At 39.3% G+C, this 15,297-nt stretch overlaps 1 long non-coding RNA gene across 1 annotated transcript in view; it reads right to left on the reverse strand.

Annotated features, from left to right (window-relative positions):
* Nucleotides 1-9,501, reverse strand: part of LOC130164123 (uncharacterized) — a 63,420-nt gene extending 53,919 nt beyond the window's left edge. Inside the window, exon 1 of the long non-coding RNA XR_008826571.1 lies at nt 9,173-9,501. This is a non-coding gene — a long non-coding RNA (uncharacterized LOC130164123). The remainder of the gene's footprint in view (nt 1-9,172) is intronic.
* Between the last annotated feature and the right edge of the window lie 5,796 nt (nt 9,502-15,297).

A 15,297-nucleotide genomic window follows, 5' to 3' on the forward strand; every position in this document is an offset into this window, starting at 1 on the left:
TAAAGCTGTGATACATTAAGCTTTTCTGAATCAGTAAGACCTGGAGTCAGAGCTTGGAGCTCCAGCTGGCAGCTTTGTCTGCCCCGGGAGGGGTGACTCTCCCTGGGTTACAGGGCCTGCAGGCCTTCCTCTCCCCTCACTTGTGGTTCATGAAGATCAGGAAGGGGAAAGTGGAAAGGGTAAAGGAGGAGGAAAAGACACAAGAGGAGAGCAGAGTACAGCACTTGGTAAATGTGAGAGATGTAGAAGCCGCATAGGTTTTCAGATTGATGAAAGTGGTCTCTCCCCAACTCCCTCTCCTCTCAGTCTTATTTTTACATCTCTACACCTAAAACCTTCTCATAATCTGCCTGAAAACCATTATCTTCTCTTTGTGCACCTTTTCATTTCCCTTTCTTTCTGCGACAGAAGCAACTTCACATTTTCTATCTCTCTCAACCCACCCCCCCCTCTATCTCTCTACCCCCCTCAGGTGCAGATTTAGCTCATTTATTTAATTACTGTCATTTCCGCTTGGTTACTGCTCACAAGCTCATGCCAACACATCATAACATATACACAGAGAACAAGAGTAAATGTCTAACTTAAAATACATGTGCTATCTACACCATACTCTGTAAACACATTTAAAGCTCACATTTTAACAGAAACATATAGTTATGTTCCCACACAATGAAATGCACATTAAAAGCCATAACCAGCTATAATGATGATATAAACGCTGCATGGTCGCATTTGGAGGGAGCTCGCACGTACGCAGACAGATAGACACATACATTGTCCGAAGTATGTGTAGGTCTATATTGTATTGAGAATCTATGAAATCTTGTCTTTATTTACCATTTTTCAGAGTGGCAAGGGTAGAAGAAGTATAAATAAATGATTGCAGTATGAGGAAAACAAATATTAGCAGGCAAGGCTGAGGTTGGATGAAGGTCGATTATTGGAAGCTATGGGTGATGAAATTAAAATTTAAAAAAAAAAAAAATCTGCAAATATCAGAATAAAAGAGGAGTGTAGAGGGAGAGGGGGAAGACATGTCTAATAGTGAAATTGTGAGTTTTCAACTCACACTCTGAAGATGGGGTCGTTCAGAGTTTTAAAATGGAAATAATGAAAATATACCAGTTTATTTTAGCTGTCAAACATTTCTAACATGAACATTGATGTGGGAACAATTTATGTAAACACTCGTTGTAGGGTATCTGAGAGAAAATAGCATCCTAAATTGTACAAACAATGTAGGAAACTACATCTCCCTTGTTACCTATACAGATTATTTGGATGAATAATATAAAGACACTGTCTTCCATACAGTACGTGCAATTCTACACAAGGAATAAGCAACGTGTTCCCAATTGCAAATACACAGTGCTTGGGAGGGTCGGCATTGTTGAAGAATGAAAATGGGGACAGAAGGTGGCAAAGCCACAGCAAACAAGGTAGGAAAGGAAGGAGAGGCCAAAAAAAGGTGGTAGAGGAACAGGAACGAGAGGAGACGAAAGGTCATGGTGAATCAGGCGAAGGCATGTACAGTTTACACACAGATTGAGGAGTCCGGATCTGGCTGTGGAGCAGTTTTATCTGCAATCTACAACTAATTTCCTCTTCACCCACCTCCCCATCACTCCAATGTAGAAATAAAGGAAATAGCAAATCTAACGACTGATTCTTAAAAGTCCATCACACCCTGCGTGTGATGGACTTTTATTCCTCTCTGGCTATGAGGAACCCCTCTAATAGTTAAAGTCGGGCTCAGACTACATGAGTTCTTAAAATCCTAATCGATATTGACTGATCATCAAGCTCATAAGTATAAACTTAGCAGACATTCTTCTCTATATTTCAAACATGAACATACTACAAGAATTCACCCACTGCAGGATATTAAGTTTATTATTATCATCATATACCACCTCACGAGCTCATCTCATGTGATCTCATGGGGAAGCAGATGTAAACAAAATGGAGATGGTGGTACAACAGCTTACTGTAACGTTAGTACATTAGTTAGTGACAAAACAAAACAAAAGCAGAAGGCTAAACAAGTCTGGATGAGAAAAAGGGTTGGGCAGATGAGGTTAATGTGGGCTGACTATTCTTTAGAACTGGAGGTGAGGTCAGTTTTACCAGGGTGGCCCCAATGGGTCTGCTGGATCTGTGAAATCACATGACCAGATAATCTGGGCCAAACATCGGGACCGATGTTCATGCACAGGACCAGATTTCTCAGGTGGGGGTGAAATCGCTAAATCATGCCCAAACTCCTGTACTCTGAGCATGGCTTGAGGTGACACATGTTTCTCTCACTCACACACATCTCACACACTCTCCGCTTTCTGTTTGTCATCCTGTCCCCTTTCTTGTTATCCATCTCTTTGTCTCCCTGTTCACGTCTCTGATGTTTTTTAATCTCTTTCCATTCATCTTTTTTTTCCTGCAAGGCTGTGCTTAAAGACACTGCTCCAGCAGGTGTGACTTTATAAAAGATCACTACAAGCACCTTAAGATCTGGGAGTGTCATACTGAAAAAAAACATGAGCCTTTTGTGTACAAGGTGTGTTAAATGATTAAAAGCGATGATCCATGTAAGTGCATTCTCATATCATGGTAATTTATCAGATATTAAAGGAAGGAGAGAAGATAGATGGAGACATTTGACATAAACCACAAAGCAATGTCTGTTTCCAAGACTACATATTGCCGTACATTTTTCCCAACCCGGGATCAACAGAGTTGATGCAAAAGAAGAGTGTTGGACTGGTTGTCCAATACCCCACAAAAACAGCAAAAACTATATGCAGTTGCCTTATCTCTTGCAATTGCCTTATCTTAAAACTAGCTAATTTCAGAGCAAAAAAAGCATAAAATACATGTGAATATGCACCAAAACAGCATATGATTGGCCACATTAGCAAATGTAAATGTGATGCATTTGCACACATATTTTCAGCACATAAATGGAAATGGATCTAAGACAGCTTTCCATTACTGAGGACCCAAAACACTGTCAATGTTGTTTTCTCCTGACATCTGCTCAGCGTAGCTGTGGATGATGCAATTGCGTTGAGCAGGGAAGACAGAATTTATAATCATTCATCTGCCCTGTAAAAGTAACTTCATATGAAATACATGGACACTGGGCTCCAAGGGGTGCATTGAGGCTGTTCGGTATTGAACTCTGTTGCTCTTCTTCTACTGCTTTTTCTCTGAGGATAAAAGGACACAAAGACTGATATTCATCCAGTGCTACAGAGGATTTCTAAACCTTCAAAAATCCTCAGAGGTTTGAGTCAGACTGGATCAAATGCTCTCTTAGCTATCATTACCATCAGCCAACTGAATATATAATCAAATCAAATCAATCAATACAGCAGACATAGCCTTTGGACTGTGCATCTGCTTCTGTCCAGGAATCAACACCTTGTTAGAAAACTAAAATGCTCGTCAGCTTTTTGTTTTTTTTGTCATTGCTGACCAGCATCTACAATTCTGAGTGACAGAGAGTTCTGAGAGACTGTCCTCAAGAAACAACCTTGTAGGTCATCTGTGCCAGCAGCTTATTACATTTTATTGTTAGATGACCCTGAATCGCTGTAGTAAATATGAGGGGATCAAACAAAGAAGTCAGGTGATGTAGTATAAAGAGCAAAAAAAGTCTGCATTGGGAGGAGGTTGGGGTGGATGGATGGATGGACCCACAAAACACAGGACAAGGGGGACCACTGTTTATTATCCATTTGAAATTCATAGTTATTATTCTTTCTTGCTTGTTTATTAATGTAACCAATGTCAAATATGACTTGACAGTTGCATGAATCAAAAAGAGAACAGACCTAATCTGTTTCAATCAAACTGGGATTTTAGAATATTGAGAAAATGAAAACTGCAAAGAGCACCAGAGCTTTAAAATCATCACAATCATTACACATAGCTGACTCATTTTCAGCTGCGTTTGAATACACTGCAATCTGTCGCAGTGAAATGTCACCAGGCAGCCAGCAGCTACACATTTCTGATAAATCGCCATACAAGACATAGGCGTGAGTAATTTAGAGGTGGTGCCTACTGTCCAATTAAGGCTGTCACTGAATTTAAAGATCATACTTGTTTTGTGCCATGGTGCTTTTTAAAAGAAAACATGTATATGGTGCTTCTGTATGTACAAACACTGATTTATTCGTGTGAATTACAAAGTTTCAAGCCCATCACATCAGCACTGGTAATTGCTGATGTTTGAAATGCTCCTTCAAAGCTCTAACAGTCAGTTATTGACTCCCCACTATCCCTTTCTTACTCAGTTGCCACAGGGGTTGAAGAACAGGACTATATCTTTATAAAGTCATGTACCTATTAAGAATCATTACCAACCTTGGAGGCAGCTAGATGTTTTCATATGCAGACTTAGGCAGTTTTTCTACTTGGGAGCACCTGCAGAAGAAGTTAACAAAACTGCTTGCAAAAAACTTGTTGTTTGTGAAACCTAAACATTCACAATTAACTAATAAAAAGGACAGGTTGATATATAATCAATTACTACTCTGTATCTTTTTAAGAAAATGCAAAAAACTGTCTGCCTCACAGTTGTATGCCTCCGCCAACAGCCAAGTTGCAAGAAATATGGTCACCATTTCCCCTTCCTGAGTTACAGTATTGAATAATGGACAGAAGTGTTTTTGCAGAACATGAAGATGTCACAGTGAAGTTGAACTTTGACCATTTGGACATAAACTATCATCACTTCATCATTTTATCCTATTAGACAATTGTGTTAAATTGTGTCATAATTAGCATATGAATTTGTGAGTTATGGCCAAAAATATGTTTTGTGAGATCATAGTGATCTTGACCTTTGACCACCAAACTCTAATAAGTTCACCCCTCAGTTTAAGTGAATGTTGGTACTAAATTTAAGGAAATTCCCTCAAAGTGTTGATGAGATATCATGTTCCCAAGAATGGGACGGACGTACAAGCACAACCTGGAACATAATGCCTCCAGCCCTGGCTGTAGCTGGCGTGGAACAATAAAAATAACCCAACCTTAACCTCACTGCTGGGTAACTATAGGACAGAACACACACTGGGTTGGTTTGACCCAAAAGTTGGTTTTACCATTTAATCCACAATGCTGGATTGTTCATTTGACCCAACTTGGTGAGTGAAATTAACTCTATTGCAGGGTTACATATTACCCACACACTGGATTATTTCTTGTCTCATTGCTTTGATACAACTACTCCCAATACTAATACTGATAATAATGATAATAAGTCTGTTTAGATAGCGTGGTTTGAAATAATTAAAGACTTAGCACATCGTCATGCTGGGAATGGTTGATTGGTCTCTGCAGTTTGTAAATACTCAACCATGTTGGTCCCCACCTGCTAATAACAAATCAGTCAAAGGGCATTTCAGTTTTTCAAGCATCAAAATGCAAAAATAAAAAATGTAGGATCACTAAAAAGCATACATTTCACACATTGTATAAACACTGTAAATTATAGCCAAATGCAAATATATGAAAGGCAAACAAATTGAACTGATATTCAAAGCCAATCTTTGTAAATTATTTAGCAGCTAAAGTTATTGAAAATGTTTCATTTTAATAGGAAATCTATGTTGAATGGTCAAACTTAGTGGCTAAAGTTTGAAAAGGTTTCATTTTATTGGTAAATTCATGTTTAGTGTCAAATTAATAGCTAATGTTGTTGAAAATATCATGTTTTCCCCAGATAATATAATTGATGGGCAATTTAGCAGCTAAGGTTACATTGCACGTTGCATTCACTTTAGAATCATCATGTTGTAATTTTCTTCTTTTTAATCTTACTGACAACTGTTTTTTAAAGTTATTTTTCTGGGTTGTCGCAGCAGGGACCAAGCCCAAACGCTACACATTCCACCTGTTGCACCACCAGGGTACCCCACTAGTAACTTTATATGCCACACTGACAGGTAATGTAATTGTCACCATTTCATTTCATGAAAATATAAAATTAGTGGTGGCTAGAATTAGCAGCTAATGTTAGTGTCACTTAATATTAACCTACCACAAAATCCTGCCCACCATGTGTCATGTGACTCTCTGAATACAGACAGTTCGACAATGGCCCAGTGGGAAAACGAATGAACAAGCAAATGGGTCAAAGTAACCAAACCAGCTGAACAGCTACAAATGAACCCCAGGATTTGACCCAGGATAAGCAACCCAACAACGTGTTTACAGAAACAACCCAGTACTTATTTGAGTGTATGCAGTCAAAAAAAAGGGTCAAATTTTTGTCTATTCACATTTACAGTTAAGACTTCAACCTGTCTGACCACATATATATATATATATATATATATATATATATATATATATATATTATATATATATATATTATTTTTCTACTGTTATGTTTGTTACAATGTTTTGATGCCATGTCTTGTAAATATTCTTCCCATCCACTGACATACAGTGATTTAACCCCTGGAAGTCCATTATGCCAGCGGGAAAGCTGCTGAATTCTGACACTTCACTCACAACAACAGTTGCACAAAATTACATATTCAGGCTTCTCTTTTAGTTTGGTCAAGGTTTCTGTGTTATTCACATACATGTATTCTATATTATAGATATATTCTGTGCCATAATCAGTGAGTTAACAGATGCATATAAATTACAACAGATCAGATCCTGACAAGTCATCAGGTGGCTGCATATCACTGATTGTGTTCAAACATCAGTGGCCTTTTAGCAAGCAGATTGGCACACAGATCATTAAAATACATGTAGCTACGGACAACAGAAATGCATACCAGTGCTGAACCCATTTCAGTCCTCCCTCACTCATCTCACAAACGTGCCTGAACAGTGTCCATTGTATTGAGTTTCCACCGCATGGCCTTACCATAGCATCATATTTTCCCCCGTTAGTAAGACCATATTAAAGTAACTCTGGCTCTATCCTTCAGAAAATGAAATGTCTGTTTGAAAAGTGGAAAGGACATCCTTTTCCTCTGGGGGGAAAACAGCTTCTATAAAAATGATGACTGTTCCAGAGCTGTTTCATGTGCTTAGTACTCTTAGTCCCAACACCGGGAAATTTCTCTTAAAAAAATGAATAGACCTATACTTAATTGGATATCACGGCAAACACTGCAAAGACAAAGGTTTCAATCTGCCTAATGCCCAATTAGGCATTCATTCTGAATAAAATAAATACCTTGCAGCACCTTTAACTGCCCATCCTAAATATGCCACTTGACAAACAGCAAAGGAGAAACAAGCCTCTTGCTTGTCTGAGTTTTCTGTACAATATCTACATTGTTGGACAGACGCTATTCAAACTGGCTCTATAAATGAAAAAGAAAAATCAGAAATCTTCAATTGAACAGGTTTGACCTCAGATCAGCAGACATCTGCTGAAAATATACTCATCAAGTGGGAGACTGGCAAACAGGGACATTTCTTTATTTAGCAGCCATATCTGTATGAATTTGACTTGTTCCATGAAAAACATAACTCATGTCTGTCTTTCTAACATAACAATATGGAGTTACTGTCAGCTGACCAGTAATCTGCCGACTCACCTGTTCCCCAATTTTCCCAGTATACAAATGAGGCAGCATTTGCTCCATTTGCCAGATTGTTTGTTACCTAGTCCCTATAGCTCTCCAGCTCTTGTCCTAGCTTGCTTTCATTTCTTACTTTGGATGGCCCTTTGCCACTTTATTGACTGCCACCTGTTTACCTTTTGCCCTTTGGCTGTATTTGCTGGATCTGTTTCCCATTTTGTTGCCGACTAAGCCTGATTACCAACAAAGTAAAGACTGTTTTTAACTGCTTTGTCTGCTGAGTCTGCTTTTGAGTCCTGTAGTTCTACAAGTGTTGCACACAAACAGAAATGTACACAGACATCTTGGCAGCCAGTGACTACTTTCCCACTCCTGATGTTGACGGACCCTACCACAGAAGTGGCGTGTTTTAACTTTTGACTCTGTATGTAGATGACAAACAACAAAAAATAAATAAATCAGAAAAGACTGTACACATAATTTTAGCTTGTTGAAACTCACTAGCCTGCAAATACAGCGGAGTGCAAATACAGCACAATAACTTTAACCATATTACCAAAATCATATACAGCTTCCATGCAGCGCACACTATGCTAACCAACTGATTAATGACAACCAATTAAAAACAAAACTGCCTTGCAGAACAAGATTCAAGTGAACATACCAATCTGCTGAGTTCAGCTTACATTATCATAGTAAACAATTGACATCATGTTGATTCATGCACATAGACAGAGAATTGAGGAGGAAAAAAGTGATGGTTTCTCCCTCAAATGAGCCAGTCCTCTGCACTCTGACCTTGTCATCTTCCTTCAAGAATACACAAAGCACAGGGCAGCAAATATGGGAGAGTGACTGATAATAACCCCTCCTCCAAGGGAAACTAAGACTAGATCCTGCAGAATGATGCTCAAAGCCTACAGGTGCAGTTTCATAAACCCAGCAAACATGTCAGGTCTTCTGCAAGCATGGCAGAGCAAAAGAGTGAGAGGAGCACTCTTGACTTAAACATATTCCCCTACAGGGTGCGCCGGACATTTGCTATTACAATACATCATAAATGCATGTCTTGCCCATAAGTTGTCTGCCTTAACTAGGTCACAAGTTTTGCTCTATTTACTGGGATAAACTGGGATTTTATCTAATGTTTACCTAAATATGAGGTTATGTGGAGAAAATGTTTACCTATACTGTATGTGTGAAAAGCCACTGAGATCCCCCATCGAGCTAATACTACAGGGAAAGGGCTCTGCCAGACATGTTGACACTCCTAAAGCCAATATATTAATGAATATTGCCGTCACAGATTAAATTAAGCCTAAACAAACCCCCAGAACACACAGGGGCAATCAGAGCTAAATACAGTAGGCTATGACACAAATAGCACATGACACTACATTTAAATATATATATATATATATATATATATATATATATATATATATATACATACTTCAACACTTCATACATGAACAGCATGAAAGGCATATGCAAATTTCAAACAGTAGTCAAGCAACTCACAAATTGTAGCAATGAAAATATTCCGTATTAGAGGCAGCGTAAAAAAACATTACACAAGCAAACTGAGCAAGTCAGCAAGCAGTTCTTACCTTACTGAAGTGAAGAAGTGGTTCCTGAGGAAAGAGGAAAACCCTCCCTCGCCTTCAAACATCTCATGCCGGACAGAAACACTCCGGCCTGAAGTGCGCAATTATGGTCCAAAAGTTTTGCACAAACACACACACACCTGGAGCAGCACTGAAATCGTGAAAAAACTAAAAAGAAAACCTAATCATATCTTCCAAAGAGCCAAAGACGGTTCGAAGTGACCTATTCAAACTTTTCATAGACAAGCTTTCCAATTATTTTTCATATGAACGGCGACAGCGACGGCGGCGGCAGCGGGAGCAGCAGGTGAAGCAGTACTTAATTAGAGAAACGTTTCCAGGTGTGCACAGCTAGTCTAACACGCACGCACGCACAAGTGGGCGTGGCAATTGAAATATTCCGCCCCATTTGAAAGGGTTACTGTCACTCAGGAGATAATTTGTCACTGAGTTATCACTGTCAGTCTGAATTAGCTCTTCGGGTTGCTTTATTTTCGACTCCAATCCTTTCACTGGTTTGCTGCCGGATGTTAGCCTAGTCAAGAGTTTGTGGTGTTGGTGCACCACTGTGTCATAGTTGTCCATAATCCATAATAGCTCCTGTTTTTAAAAATAACCCCAATGGATGATTTCTTTTTTGTTTGTTGTAAATATCATGTTCTGGACCAAGTATTGTGTTCTATAAGTCTTGATGTTGTGACATAAAAAAATTGAAAACTAATAAACATTTTGGTCACAAAAAAAAGAAAATAACCCCAATGGTATTTGTTTATGTAGCCTAATGTTTAAGAACTGAGATTTTAAAAGGAAATAGAAATAAAACCTTGCAAGTATTCTGAATAGTAAAAACTTAAATTGCAGTGCAACACATTCATATGAAATATGTGAATGACTTTCACTTAGTTATGTTGAGGTCAATAAATGTCAAACCAGGCTATATGTAGCCATCAAGTTATTAGACTTCAACTCTTGTACGTTTACGAACGTATATGAAGTTCTTAAGGTGTTATGAAAGTGGTTACATGGTTAAACCTTTGTCAGTATTGACATGCTATACTTCGTTACACTGATCAGAGTTTACAAAATCCAACTATTCAGTTCATTTTGAAGTAACCATGAGTAAATAAGTACAATTCATTTATGGTGGTGGTAGTGAAGTTCAAATGTCTGTCCATTCTTCTAATAAGTCTATATTCCTTTAGTCCATGAGGGTCCACAGAGCAAAAAATCATAAAAGTACTTTTCTCAAAAGAACTCCAATTTATGATTATTGTCATGTGAAGTCCATTGCAGACTGTCCAACGACTTTATTCACATGACTTACATAAGTGAAGTACATTCTAGTTATTGTTATGAAATATGATACATACTTTTTAAATCAAGGACAAAGAAGTACAAAGAATACCATGTATGAATTGATGTAGTTTAGGTTGGGTTTTAGTCTCATGCTAAACAAGAAAGATTTCAGAAACTACTACTAATGCATTTTGGCCAAATAGTTCTTTTGCTCTTTTGTTTGAATATGCAAATTACATCATATATCATATATAACCATTGTTTCGACAGCATCCAAATGAGCAATTCTAATTTTTGAACTACACTCATTTGTTAACTCTGACTCCCGGTCAGGCCTATTAAATTACTATATCATGAGACGACACATCGTACGCAAAGTAGACATCCAATCAAGTTTCACTCCAACCATATTTTGCTGATTGATTGACTGCCCATCTCAGCTGTGATACCAACAAGACTTGACTAAAGTGATGGCCATACCTTTGGGATATAACAAGACCAGTTCAAGTATTGCAGGTTGTAAATGCACCTTTATAATACAATATTGAACAAGCTAAAGTCAGCTAGGCTCCCTCACATGAAATTCCTTGGACCCCCATATACATTCAGAGGTGAACAATTTGAGTCGCTGACTGTCTACGGAGAGCTTCTTGGCAGTACACAAGTTTTAATGTAGTTTGGAAATGGGCTTTACAAACAGAAAAACATATCCCCAACAAAGTTATATTGTGATTTCATTTAAGTTATAAATATACAGTATGTCTTTTAATAATATGTCCGTCGGTTTGTCTGTCTAACTGTGTGAAAAGGGACACACACACACACACACACACACACACACACACACACACACACACACACACACACACACACACACACACACACCCCTTTCTGTTGTTCTGGGTCTGCTCTGTTCTTTTATATTGTACCTGGGTGCAGTAATGAGGTTCACACGGTAACAGTGGGAATTTAACCACGAAATATCTCTGCTTTCATCTATGTGTCTCCATTTGTGTGTGTGTGTGTGTGTGTGTGTGCGTGTGTGCGTGCGCATTTGTCGGTGTTGTGTGGTGGTAGGACTTTTTGGAAACATCAAACCAGACGGGCAAGTTAGCAAGGTAAGTGTTCACACACACTTGCACGCACACACACTTCTAAACAGGAAAATGCATACATCAGCAGATACATACATGGACACAAATAGAGCAGAAATATAATGAGACAAGCTTGCAAAGTTTTGAGAGAGCGAAAGAGAGACAGCAAGAATGAGTGAGGGAAAAAAAGGTAAAGGCAAACAACCTGCATGGTACACACTCCTGCAGAAAAACACAAAAGAAAGGGAGGGGGAAAGATACACATGGAGGGGAGGTGTGTGCGATAGAGACAAGATGACACACAGAGAAAAAAGAGTGATAGAGGTCCAGTGGGGTGCTGAGGAACACATATTCACATGGCGAAAAGAGCCAGCCTAGGCAAACAAGAGAGTGAGCCGAGAAGGGGAGAAGAGGAATCAGGAAAGGGTGAAAGAGACAAAAGATGCCAAAGAGTGGGAGGGGTGAAGAAGAGGACCACATGTTCACACCATGTCTGTGCAGCCTTCAGAAATGAGAGGAAGGGGAGGAAAAGGGGGTGAAGGAAGGGGGAGGAAAAGAAGGAAAAACAGGTGAGATAACACCAACAGCTAGGACAAAAGAGCATATAGAAAGAGACGGCAAGGTGAAATGAGAGAAAGGGAAGCAGGAGATGGAATGGAGGCGAGAAAGACACCATACCAGTGGCGGGAGTGAAAGGGGGGAAGAGCGAAGCAGGGAGGGGTTGAGAGGAGAGTGCAGAGCTGCTGCGAGCAAGACAGACTGCATACTCATAACACATTAAGGCTATTATTAGACAGAGAGGAGAGGTAGACCGGGGGTGGGGGTGAAGGGATTGCAGGAGGAACGTAGAGCGGAGGATGGAGGGGGAAAGGAGAGAATTTGGGTTCGGCGGGAAGTACCACTGCAAAAATTGAAGATGAAGGCAACTGCATGAATGCCTTTGATTCAATGGAATGAAAATATGATTTTTATGAGGGATAGGAGAGTAAGTAAAGGATAAACAAAAAGGTAAAGAAACAGTCAGAGGATGCAAGGTGGACGAAATGGGAAGGGGGGTGAGGTGGGGGCGATTAAAAAAAAGCTTCTAGTAAGCAAACCAAAGGAGCAAAATATAGCAACAGACAGATGGGAGAAAAAGGAGGTAGAGATCAGTGTGTTATTTTGGGGCGAGCCTGAGCACGTCTAGTTATGTCACCTCAGACTTGTTATATATTCCTCAGTTTTTCACTCTTTCTTCTCTCAGTGCTTCCCTCCTTCCTTCCACTTCATCCTTCGCTCCACTGACTTCAGCCCCACTCAGCAAGAGATTCCACAGCAGGCTGCTGCCGCCACTGTGTTTGTGTGTGTGAAGCTAAAAGTACAATTCTCCATCCAACCCCCTTTTTTCCTCTCCATTTCCCTCCCTCGTCTCTCTCCTCTTTCCAGAATTGACTGCTGTTCTGTGACTCCATACTAATTTCACAGCTACCTTGCGAAGCGCTTTGAATGCTTTTTGTGCTGAGGAGGATGGGAAAAAGTTCTGGGGAAGGTAAAAAGTAGCCTAACACAAAACTGAATGAGTCTGAAAAGCAACTCAAAGTATTTTCAACATGGTATTAAATTCAGGATCCATTCCTGTCAGTTACCTTTTTCACCAAATCGAAAATTGAAGAACATTCCCCAAACTATAAACGCTCTGCTGAACATTTACCACTGAGAGATTTAATGCAACTAATTCCCATTTACACTCTCAGGCTCTGCACTATAAATTTCAGACATATATTCTGATCCCCCCTGTCAAAGTCTATAAATTACATTATTCACAGAGGATACAGTAGGTGAGATTTTGACACACATGCATATTCACACACACTTTTTTCCCTTACTCACTGAGTACTGTTATGGATCCAGGCCTGTAAAATGGGGCTTAATTTGACTAATTATAAGTGAGCTTTATTCAAATAAACTTTTCCAAACGTCTCCTAATCCGTTTTGTGTTTTGGGTGTTTCTGAGAAATCGAGAGCTGTAGCCTTGATGTGGAGCTCGGGTGGTTTTCTTGTTTTTGTCTGAGGTTTGATTTAAACAAAGGTTTTTGTTTAAAGCTGTAGAGCTACTGCACCATCAAGTGGTCAGAGGAGTCCAAGCTTGCAAAAACAAAAGACTATAATGCATAGTAGAGTCCTGTTCAGTCACTCATCCATACTGTTTTAAGTTTAATTATAATGTCAATTTTTCCCTGAGCTACTCCGGGTAATTTAACATTTTACAGGAGGGAGACAGGTTGCTACAGAGTACCAGAAAATTACAATAAATCAGTAGAGCTGTGTGGAAATGCTGCTTTTCTTCACTAGCATCCTGTGTTTGACTATATCCAATCCCCAGCAGGAGCCTTTACCTCCACCTGTTTCCAACAGTGAATGGGTTTCCTCCATTTCTCCCCCCACTGTTCCGCTCAGTCTGGGAGCTGAAGCTGGGCAAACAGCCGCAGGTGCAGCCAGGAGCTGAGCGAGGCAGAGAAAACAAAGCCAGATGTGTGGAGAAACATCAAGGATCAGGAAGACTGTCAACACCAGTTGCTGATAGCGCCCACAAACAGACACTGATACCAGTGCCAATACAGCTATACAAAGTGAGGACGTGAGGCTTTTTATGGTGTTGCCATGTTGGATGGCAGGAAGACACTTCTAACACTGTTGTAACCAATCAGGGATCCTGCTGTGGTGATATTCTGATCCAATGAATGACTTCATATTTAATTTAGCAGTTGACTCAGGTTACTGATTAGACACTGTACAGGCAGACTCATTATAAGCCTCTAATCCAGCTGTGGCATGGAAACACATCAATCCAATTAAGTTGGCAGGGAAACTCAAAAAACACATATTTTACTTCTAGAATATAATTAACGGCTTCATAGTACAAGAAATATAAAGGTATTCTTTTTGAAACCATAATTAGTCTGATATTTATTTGTCTGATCCATAACCAAAGAAATTCAATAAATTACTTTCAAATTATTAAAAGCACATCTTTTTCCCTGTCTATGAAAAATTCACATGAATGAAAAATCTATGAATGTGCAGTTTGTTTCATTTCAAATCTTTAAGTGCTAAACACTTAAGAGAAAAGGCAATTTTCAGGATGTGTGATTTAGAAAGTTTCAGGTTTCAACATCATACTTGTATAAGTTTCATATTGGATCACAGTTGGCTTATGGTCTTAAACTCACATACGTTATCCTGCACATTGAAGCTCAAACATCCAGTGAAGTAATAATAAGCAAAATACATTTTTGAGAGGAGGGAGGGGGGCTTTAAATTCAAACCATATACTGAACATCTAATCCAGGAAACAAGCAGTACTATGACGCAAAGACTCTGCTGTCCTCTAGTGTCCAACCTGCCTGCATGCACTGTGAGATCAGATGCAAACGCTTCCAACTTGCTTTCGTGCAACAGCGCTCCTGTATATAGCAGAGACAAATTCAAAGTGAAGTTTGGTTCACAGAGGATGTCAAGATAGAAGTGCTTCATGTCTAGATGTCTATTGATCCAGGGCTCAAGTCCTAATGTCAAAACACAACACGGATTTTACTGTTTGATTATTTATAGGAAAAAGGAGATCAAAATATGAAAAAGTGTAAATTGTTGGTATAGTCCCATGGGACCAGCTAGTGAAATGTTCTTCTTCCTGACTCCCTACATAACTTAGTTGATATGAGCTTTTGTTGGGAGTACTTTGTTGTCAATAACTACAGA

Source organism: Seriola aureovittata, chromosome 23 (assembly GCF_021018895.1).
Source record: "Seriola aureovittata isolate HTS-2021-v1 ecotype China chromosome 23, ASM2101889v1, whole genome shotgun sequence".
Classification (NCBI taxonomy): domain Eukaryota; kingdom Metazoa; phylum Chordata; class Actinopteri; order Carangiformes; family Carangidae; genus Seriola; species Seriola aureovittata.